Source organism: Hyla sarda, chromosome 9 (genome assembly GCF_029499605.1).
Source record: "Hyla sarda isolate aHylSar1 chromosome 9, aHylSar1.hap1, whole genome shotgun sequence".
Lineage (NCBI taxonomy): Eukaryota > Metazoa > Chordata > Amphibia > Anura > Hylidae > Hyla > Hyla sarda.
Window position 1 is genome coordinate 26,581,414 of NC_079197.1, and position 10,000 is coordinate 26,591,413.

Sequence of the window (10,000 nt, forward strand, 5' to 3'; positions counted from 1 at the left end):
TACACCGAGGGCAAGCGGGGCTCTGTACACCGAGGGCAAGCGGGGCTCTGTACACCGAGGGCAAGCGGGGCTCTGTACACCGAGGGCAAGCGGGGCTCTGTACACTGAGGGCAAGCGGGGCTCTGTACACCGAGGGCAAGCGGGGCTCTGTACACCGAGGACAAGCGGGGCTCTGTAAAAAAAACTCTGGGCGGGGATTCCATCTGGAGCTGGACCGGTCGGAAATGTGCTATTTCAATAGGCAGCAAAAGCATTTCTGAGCGGATTCTACTAAATGAATGGAAAGCAGAGTTTGGGGTCTGAAATTTCCGCCGCAGAACGTCCACTGCGAAAATTCTGTAGTGTTAATGGTGCAGCAGAATCCCATTGAGAACAACGTGAGGCCGCTGCACCATATTTTCCAAGCGGAATTCTGCTCGGAAAATCCGTAGTGTCAATGGTCTCTCTGACCTAAACCACACTATATGCCACTAATCTACGTCTGTGGAAAAATAAAGTTTTGCGTTCATATATTACATTGGCTTAGTGGAGTTTTTGGGTGCACCTTAGCATACATTCAGGTATTTACCTGTGCACTGCCGTGGTATATACCAGCCCTAATGGCCACTCATTATGGAATTATTGATTTCCTTTATATCTCGTTCATACTTTTATTTTATCGTATGGTCATAATGGTGACTTTTCCCCTATGTGCCTGTCTAAATGTCTAGTACACAGATAAATCGCCCATCCTCCACCAGCCGAGAGTGCATGACCTGAATACCCAGAAAGGTCTCTATATCGGATTTAGCCATTTCCTGGGCTTTCATTTGCATTGACAGCTCATGAATTTACATTGGGATGTGATAGAGGGGGCTCAGTGTGTGTCGCCCGAAGTGACAGGACTCGGTCGCGTGCAGAATTGACTTTTTTGCGGCTGTAAGTGCAGATCAGAAGGAAGATCAGAGATGTTGGGGTGCATTATATATATGACTGTAAACCTATTGTATAAGGCTGAGTTCACACCACTTTTTTGCAATACAGTTCCCGTATCAGGTTTTTGATTTAAAAAACCGGATTCCTCAAAACCTGACTAAACTGTATCAAAACGTGTACAAAGTTTAATCCATATGCGGTTTGAAAAATGACATCCGGTTGCATCCGTTTTTTAAGAAAAAAACCGTATACGTTTTTACCTTTTCATTCCATTATGAATAAAGTTTCACATGTTTTGATTGAAATTCCAAGAAAAAAACTGTGCAAAGTAAAAAACTGATGAAAACCGTATGGAACTGTACGCACATATGGTTCTGTACGGTCCCCATTGACTCCTATGTTTAAAAAAAAAACGTATAAGGGTTTTCACCCGGGCCAAAACTGACAAAACCGTTGGGTACGGGGAAAAAAAACTGACAAAACTGTACAGGATGCAAAACGTACACAACCTGATGCATCTTTTGGCATACGGTTTTCAATGGAGAGTCAATGCATACGGTTTTCAATACGGTTCCGTACGGTTTTCAAATTGAAAACGTGTACGGGAACTGTATTGCAAAAACGTGGTGTGAACCCAGCCTGAGTCTAGTCATATAGAAAGATCTAAATTTTCATAAGTCTATCCGGCATGTTTACTCCTATAGGGAGATAGGGCGCTGCCAGATACCTCTGGTGCTGCAAAGAGGCATGCCTTAAAAAAAAAAAAAAGAGGCTTACCCCCATATATTAGATTATAAGCGCTCCCACTGATCCTTACACCTTGTATATGACCAGCCTGATATGTATACTCAGATATATATTGAATTTTCTCACAACTAGAAATACTCTATAACATAAAGAAGTCCTCATGTGGAATAATGAACTTCCCGTCAGAGTTCCTTTCCCGTCAGGGTTCCCTTTCAGCTTAGTGTTTTCAACTAGGGTGCCTCCAGCTGTTGCAAAACTACAACTCCCAGCATGCCCGGACAGCCAAAGACTGTCCGGGCATGCAGGGAGTTGTAGTTTTGCAACAGCTGGAGGCACCTTGGTTGGAAAACACTGCTCTAGCCTGAAATGACTGATAACAGAGAGCAATAGATTGTGTATTCAGCTGCCTTTCGGCTGGTCAGGCATGCTGAGAGTTGTAGTTTTGCAACAACTGAAGGCACCCTGGTTGGGGAAACACTAATACAAATATTGGTTAATGTATAATTTCGTTTTTTTCCAGCTCGGAGCAGCTTGCCAGGCGTAGCAATGGAGGGGCCGGTTTATCCTTCCCTCTGCTTTGAGCCGGCGATTACAAGGATTATCCCATAAAGCCCTATCTCTAATATGACTGTTTGCTTTACACAATCGTTTCATGCAGATGGGACCTCAACCCCGACCAGACAGATTCCTACTGTGCTCTGAAGTGTCAGGAATCCCCAGAGCCGCCCCACCTTCCTCCTCCTCCTCCTCCTCCTCCTCCTCCTCCTCTGATGTCTGCTGCAGGTACCGAGGATTAAAAGCCAAAACGGTAGCACAGGCAAAAAGATGGGGACTTGGGGGGGCCCCCTGGGGCCACTGCCACAATACTGCTGATGGAGGCTTTCCTGCAGGGCGGTGACCCTGAGGGGTCAAATATGAACCTGATTTGTGCAGATGGAAGCTTATGGACTCTACACTTTACAGGATTAGAAATAGGGTGATTTTTTAAATTAATTTTTATAGAAATAGCGCAAGATTTGTCTGGTATTGCCTCACATCCCCATTCCGGTAACTAGTGCTGAGCTACAATACCAGACGCAGCCTGTGGACATGAGTGGCGCTGTTTTGGGGAATAAAAAAAATAGCTCCCCATAATCAAATATTATATTACATTAAAGGGGTACTCTGGTGCTTAGACATCTTATCCCCTATCCAAAGGATAGGGGATAAGAGGCCTGATCACGGGAGTCCTGCCGCTGGGGACCCCCGTGATAGTGCACACCGCACTCCGGTGGAAACCTTTTTTTTTTTTTTTTTTTTTAAATCAACTGGTGCCAGAAAGTTAAACAGATTTGTAAATTACTTCTATTAAAAAAAATCTTTACCATTCCAGTACTTTTTAGCAACTGTATGCTACAGAGGAAATTCTTTGCTTTTTTAATTTCTTTTTTTTTGTCTTGTCCACAGTGCTCTCTGCTGACACCTCTGTCCGTGTCAGGAACTATCCAGAGAAGCATAGGTTTGCTATGGGGATTTGTTCCTGCTCTGGACAGTTCCTAAAATGGACAGAGGTGTCAGCAGAGAGCACTGTGGTCAGACAGAAAGGAAATTCAAAAAGAAAAGAACTTCCTGTGGAGCAAATAGCAGCTGATAAGTACTGGAAGGATTAAGATTTTTTTTTAATAGAAGTCATTTACAAATCTGTCTAACTTCCTAGCACCAGTTGATTTAATAAAAAAAAACAAAACAAACATTTCCAACGTAGTACCCCTTTAAAGGAGTAGTCCAGTGGTGATCCAGTGGTGAACAACTTATCCCCTATCCTAAGAATAGGGGATAAGTTTGAGATCACGGGGGGTCCGACTGCTGGGGCCCCCTGCGATCTCCTGTACGGAGCCTCGACAGCCCGCGGGAAGGGGGCGTGTCGACCTCCGCACGAGGCGGCGGCCAACACGCCCCCTCAATACAACTCTATGGCAGAGCTGAACCGCTGCCTTCGGCAATCTCCGGCTCTGCCATAGAGGTGTATTGAGGGGGGCGTGTCGGCCGCCGCTTCGTGCGGAGGTCGACACCCGCTATCTGGCCGGAGAGCCTGGCCCCCGTACAGAGAGATCGCAGGGGGCCCCAGCGGTCGGACACCCCGCGATCTCAAACTTATCCCCTATCCTTAGGACAGGGGATACGTTTTTCACCACTGGACTACCCCTTTAAGATTAGTAAATCCCACAGATTACATACTGTGATAATTATGGCACCTTTCATGTCATGCAACAGACTTAGCTCTGCTACATCTCTGTATTTCGGGCTAGATATTGGGTTTTATCACTGCAGAGATCTATGCCGATAAGTATTGTTACTAGTCCGGAAAGTTTTTGTTTGGGAGATGTAGCGTCTCCGCTGCTGGTCAGGGAATGTTGTCCCATTGCTGGTTGGGCCTTAGTGAGTCATTATTCCGATGTCCCAATTATTTTCATGGTTTGTAGAGAAGTCCTTTTACTTCCACAGAGACCTTATCAGAGCCCCCTGGACAAAGAGGGGCTTTCAGAGCTTGTACTGGCATCAAGCTTCAAGGCATGAGGGTGGGTGGGGGAGGTCAGTGTCTCTGCCAGGCATTGAAAAATGCTTCTGTGTGGGAAAGACGGTCCCTCGCATCCCTAACCCATCAATCATTTGTTGTGCCCACCCGTAATGGAAAACAGACACAGGTTTACATATAAGCCCCCTATGCCATGCCAGGCCCATGTCGCTGTCCCCTGTACACATCGTACACTTTACTAACCTTCTGCATCAGCTTATCCCAACCAGTTTGCCTCCAGCTGTTGCGAAACTACAACTCCCAGCATGCCCGGACAGCCGTTGGCTGTCCGGGCATGCTGGGAGTTGTAGTTTTGCAACAGCTGGAGGCACCCTGGTCGAGAAACACTGTTTTACATAGATCCGGCTTGTGGAAATCTTCTTGACCTCGGCAGGGCGTCTTGGCAGAGAAGAAGGTTCAGTGTGTTCTTGAGCTGTCATTCACTTCCCTGCTCAGATCCTTTTGTCCGACTACTAGTAAATTTACTGACGCTTTGTGAATGGGGGGCCTTAAATGGGTTCTCCACCATAAGTTGATTTTAGTACGTACCTGGCAGGCAGTAATGGACATTCTTAGGAAGGATCTGCGCTTGTCTTGGGGCTAAATGACTATGTTGTGAGATTACCATAATACCGTGGCTTTCTTTTTGTGAACTTGTATTTCCTGTTTGGGTTTTCTTCTTTGCCTACAAATCCCATAATTCCATTTTCCTTCCTCCCACACATCAGCCACTCCACTGATTAAAACATAAATGAGCTGCATCCATTCAAAAGACCTGTGTTTTTCAATCAGGGTTCCTCCAGCTGTTGCATTAGTTGTAGATTGATCCCTTTCCCACCAAGCGATCCCTCCACCCATTGAAGCAGACAGGCTCCCTGTCATCAGCTGACTAGTGAGTCAGGTCTCGGCCGCATTGCAACTGGGGAAAATCTGAGACAACAGTCATTTTGTATGCTGGTAAAAATAAATATTGGGGTGAAAATCACATAAGAATTAAGAAAACCATCACACACAGGTACAGACACTATATTATGAACTACACTAACTTTATAGCCCCTGTAGCATAGTTAAATAAAAAAAAAATCCTGGAATACCCACTTTTTTTTTCTGGCTCCAGAAAGTTAAACAGATTTGTAAATTAGTATCCGTGAAGAGAAATGAAGATATCGGCACTCACCAGTGTGGCTGCAGGGTCTTCTTTATTGAGACATACTCACATGCGGGGTACAGAAGAGAGGGGAGTGGGGGGACAGGTGGTGGCGACCGAGCTCTAGTTTTGCACACTTGGTGTGCTTCGTCCCACCTGCTATTCCAAATCCAGAACACTCACGCAGTGCCGCACTATCTCCTATGTGAAAAGATTTGTAAATTACTTCTATTAAAAAAACGTAATCCTTCCAGTACTTATCAGCTGCTGAAGTTGAGTTGTTCTTTTCTGGCTGACAACAGTTCTCTTTGCTGGCACCTCTGTCTGTCTCAGGAACTGTCCAGAGTAGGAGCAAATCCCCATAGTAAACCTCTAATGCTTCGGACAGTTCCTGAGATGAGCAGAGGTGTCAGCAGAGAGCACTGCTGTCAGAAAGAAAAGAACAACTCAGCTTCAGCAGCTGATAACTACTGAAAGGATTAAGATTTTTTTAATAGAAGTAATTTACAAATCTGTTTAACTTTTCTGGAGCCAGTTGATATATTATATATATAAAGCTTTTTCCTGGAATACCCCTTTAAGAGTAAGGTGTGCAAGCGATGAAGTTATTATTGTGGATTATATGTGTCTGGGACTGTTGGATGACAACCCGGAAGGCTAAAATCCCAGCTCATACAAGGCTTAAAGAGGTTGTCCAGGATTAGAAGAAAGGTCTGCTATTATTCAGAAACAGCGCTACACTGTGTCCATGGGCTGTACTTGGTATTACACCCCTATTCAATTAAGGAGATGCTGAGCTGCAATACCAGACACAGCCCATAGGCAATGTTCCCTTTAAGGCCACGCAGCTTTTAAAGATGCCACTATTACTTTCAACTTCAGCCTGCTCAGCCACGGGGTTGCCAGCATTGGGCATCCGGGTGCAAGCACCAAATTTTTAGATTGGTGCCCAGGGCAACTGCCACCCTTCCCTGTGTCTTCCTGACACATATGCAGTGTAATACAATGGCGGAGCAGGAGCTGTTAGCTGCCTACTCCACCATTCATCAATAGGCCTGGAGCTTATAAGTAACTTGGATTAAATCCCTGTACTGACTGGCACAATGATATGACGTGATTATACCTTCCCGGTGATCCCAAACCTGTGGCTCTGTTCATCATGGGTAACAGGACTAGGTTATTTTTTTAAAAAAAAATTCTTTGGGGACAGCGCGGGGCGTTATTACTTTATGGGGGCACGGGGGCATTATTACTATATAGGGCACAGGGGACATTGTTGCTCTATGGGGGCACAGGTAACGTAATTACTATACTAGGGAACATGGAGCATGATTACTATATGGGGGCACGAGGCATTATTACTATATGGAGGCACATGAAACATGATTACTGTATGGGGGCACAGGAGGGCATTATAAATATATTGGCTCATGCGGGCACAGGAGCGTTATTTCTGAATGCGATCATCATTAAGGCTTTATTAGTGAGTTAGGGACACAGTTGGGGCATTATAACGGGGGGGGGGGGCATTATTAGTGGGGACACAGTTGGAGAATTAATGGTGAGTGGTGGGCACAGTTGGGGTATCAGTTGGGGTATCAGTGAGTGGGGGGAGCACAGTTATGGCATTTTTAGTTGGCGGGGGTGGGGGCACAGTTGGGGTATTATTAGTGAGAACATCATTACAGTACTGTAATCGGCTAAACGTTCAAGTTTTCTAAGATATAAATGGAGGAATAAGCTGCTGATAGACTCTAAGAACAAAAGTATCCGGTAGTCAAATGCCAACATAGCCCCCAATGTCTGTCAGGAAACCCCTTTACACATGGTGTACAGATGGTTGGCAGGTCCTAATGAAGTCGTTGGGTTCAGGCGTTTTTTTTCCAATGTATACGGCAGGACCTTTGCACTCTTGTGCAGGTGTCCTAAAACCATGGCCGGTCCATCCAACATTTGACCACCAGAAGACAACATGGGGAAGATTTATCAAAACCTGTCCAGAGGAAAAGATGCTGAGTTGCCCATAGCAACCAATCAGTTTTCATTTTTAACAAGGCCTCTGCAAAATGAAAGAAGCGATCTGATTGGTTGCTATGGGCAACTGGGCAACTTTTCCTCTGGACGGGTTATGATAAATCTTCCCCCATATATTGCCAGTTCAATACTACTACTACTGGTGCACCTAGTGTTGGGTTTGGGTTAGTCCTTGATAGTGTTGAGCGCGAATATTCGAAATGAGAATTTTTACCGCGAATATCGGCAATTTGTGATGTCGCAAATATTTTAGAATATAGCGCTATACATTCGTAATGACGAATATTCATTTTTTTTCCTTTACAGTACACATCACAACAATGATGTATACTGTGTAAAAAATAAAGTGATAGTTGGTGTTAGATAGGTTCTAGTGTAGGGTATAGTGTTAGTTGAAAGATATAATCGCACATGCGCACTATGCTTTTTGCATGTAAAAAAAAGTGAACAAACATAACGAATATGCGAATTTTGCAACATGGGGCAAATTTTCTTCAATATATTCGCAAAATATCTCAAATTTGAATATGGCCCCTGCCGCTCATCACTAGTCCTTGACTATAGGGTAGGTGTCATTGTGGACCCAGTAGGGTGGCAGCTCTCTCGCCAGATCATTGCCCTGCGATTTATTGCAGTGGATTGCATCAAGTAAAAAGAAGCAGGCAGCTCTTGAGTCGTTCACCTTTTAATTCATCGTATGGTGGAAATAGCTATGAAGGAGATTTATCAAGCTCCGTAGTAGATTTGTTTTGCATAAAAAAGTTGCTTGTGCACATGCGACTTTTCTATACATGCTGCGACTTTTCTATACATGCTGCGACTTTTCTATACACGCTGCAACTTTTTGATTTTTGCTTATTCCAAATCACATTTCTGAAATCTGCTCACGTAGTAATAATTTTTTCTTTACTTTGCAGTGGTCATGTATTTATCAAATGCGATAGTCGCTATCTATGAAGAAAAAAATCGCATCGCTATTCAAAAGTCGCATATGTATTCCAGGTCCAACCTGGTTTGCAGAAAGTGCATACGTCTGCAGAAAAGGACATTAACACCCACTTTAACAACTGTTCTTGTTCTGCATCATGAAACAAAGCTACTACATTAATGTTAATTATAGAATAGATTAATTATGTAACTAATAACTCTATTAATTTTAAGATTGAAAATACACACTGCTCACCTTTTAAATAAAAAAAAATAATGTTGTGTTAAAATAGAATAAGGCACAAAATAATTGTGTAAGTATTTTTACACACTACGTAAAGAACCCATATGTGGCACAAAAATTTTTCCGTAAAAAAATAAAAAAGAATCATCCATAGTAATACAGCGTCGTGCACATTTTGGGGTGGGTAACGAACCGAGCCGTTTTATTAATTTTTTTTTGTGGGTTCACTATTGTTTATGTGCCTGTTGGTGCTGCGCTGTCTTCCTTCCTGATGTAAACTCTGGCCTCATCGCAACAACGCAAGACTCTGCCCACCAACCTCACAAAATGCGGGCTCAAAACTAAACAAAAAAAGCTTCCAGAGTACGGATATTCATGGTGCGGCATAGTATGTTTTCAATATTTTATAATTTCTGAGGAGGGTGGATGGGTTGTTGCGGGATATTTGAAGTGCAGCTATTTAGTGCCAGGCAGGCCAGTCAGGGTGTCACTGATGCGCTGCGCCCCCCTCCCCGTCACTCTGGTAATAAAGGGTAGATAAAGAACTTTGGCTATTAACATAAGGAAAAACTTTTCTGCTTTAACAAATGCTTTTGGAAGCGGGTTTCCCAAGTTTTGCTTACGTGCGATTTATTTATCAAGGTCGTGCGACTATTTGAGAAATAGGTCGCATGTAAGCAAAAGTAAGTAAAAACAAAAATTGTCATATATAAGGCATACATTTGAAAAGAATGATAAATCTCCTTCTATATAGCTGGAGGAGATGGCTATCCTCCGTCTGTTGACCATTGGTCAGGTGCCAGAACAAGGTCATGATAGAGAAGAAGCGATCAGGTGGCCGGGGGCTTTAAAAGGTTCTGTAATTGAGGTTGGTGGGCTGTGCTGTGGTCGGGGGGGGGGGGGGGGGGGATGATGTCACGCACACTTCTGTCACTACCCTTCCCTGGGGGGGATATTTGTGTGAGGAGTGGTCTCTGCTTCCATAGGACAGAGGGACGTTGTTCAGGAATGGGGCAGTGCAGCCCTAATGTGCCGGCTTGTCACTGGGAATCATTCATCATTCTCATGGAAATTGCCTTTCCTCTCTAACCGAGCTGGAACTTGGCTCCCGGCCTTCCTCTTTATTCTTCTTGTCCCTTTTCGATCTGCGGCTTCTCGGTATAGAAGGAGTTACTCTAAGATCTTGGGATGCACGGCCCCGTAGAGCGGGATGTCACCAGTATTCCCCATGTGGCAGATGCTGTCAGTGTAGGAGGAGGGGTAGGGGGGCTGCATCCATCCAATAGTACACTATGTTCTCCATCTCTTCATGGGCAGACCCCCCCCCCCCTCCTTTGGGTGTCCCTTGGTCCCCGCATATACACATCTGTCTATTGTTTCCGTGCTGTCAGTATGGGCTGTGCACAGGAGTGAAGGGGCTTCGCCCAGAATA

The 10,000-nt window shown here is 44.5% G+C and overlaps 1 protein-coding gene across 4 annotated transcripts in view; it reads left to right on the top strand.

Annotated features, from left to right (window-relative positions):
- The window catches only part of PLXNB3 (plexin B3), a 137,411-nt gene that overhangs the window by 36,874 nt on the left and 90,537 nt on the right, over positions 1-10,000 (top strand). The window contains exon 1 of one of the 4 annotated variants that reach the window (XM_056539960.1): positions 9,907-10,000. This exon is cut by the window's right edge and continues 5 nt beyond it. The exons of the other annotated variants lie outside the window; for them this stretch is intronic. The gene's annotated coding sequence lies outside the window, so the exon portion shown is untranslated. Of the gene's footprint in view, positions 1-9,906 lie in introns of those variants that run through there. 4 annotated transcript variants of the gene reach the window in all.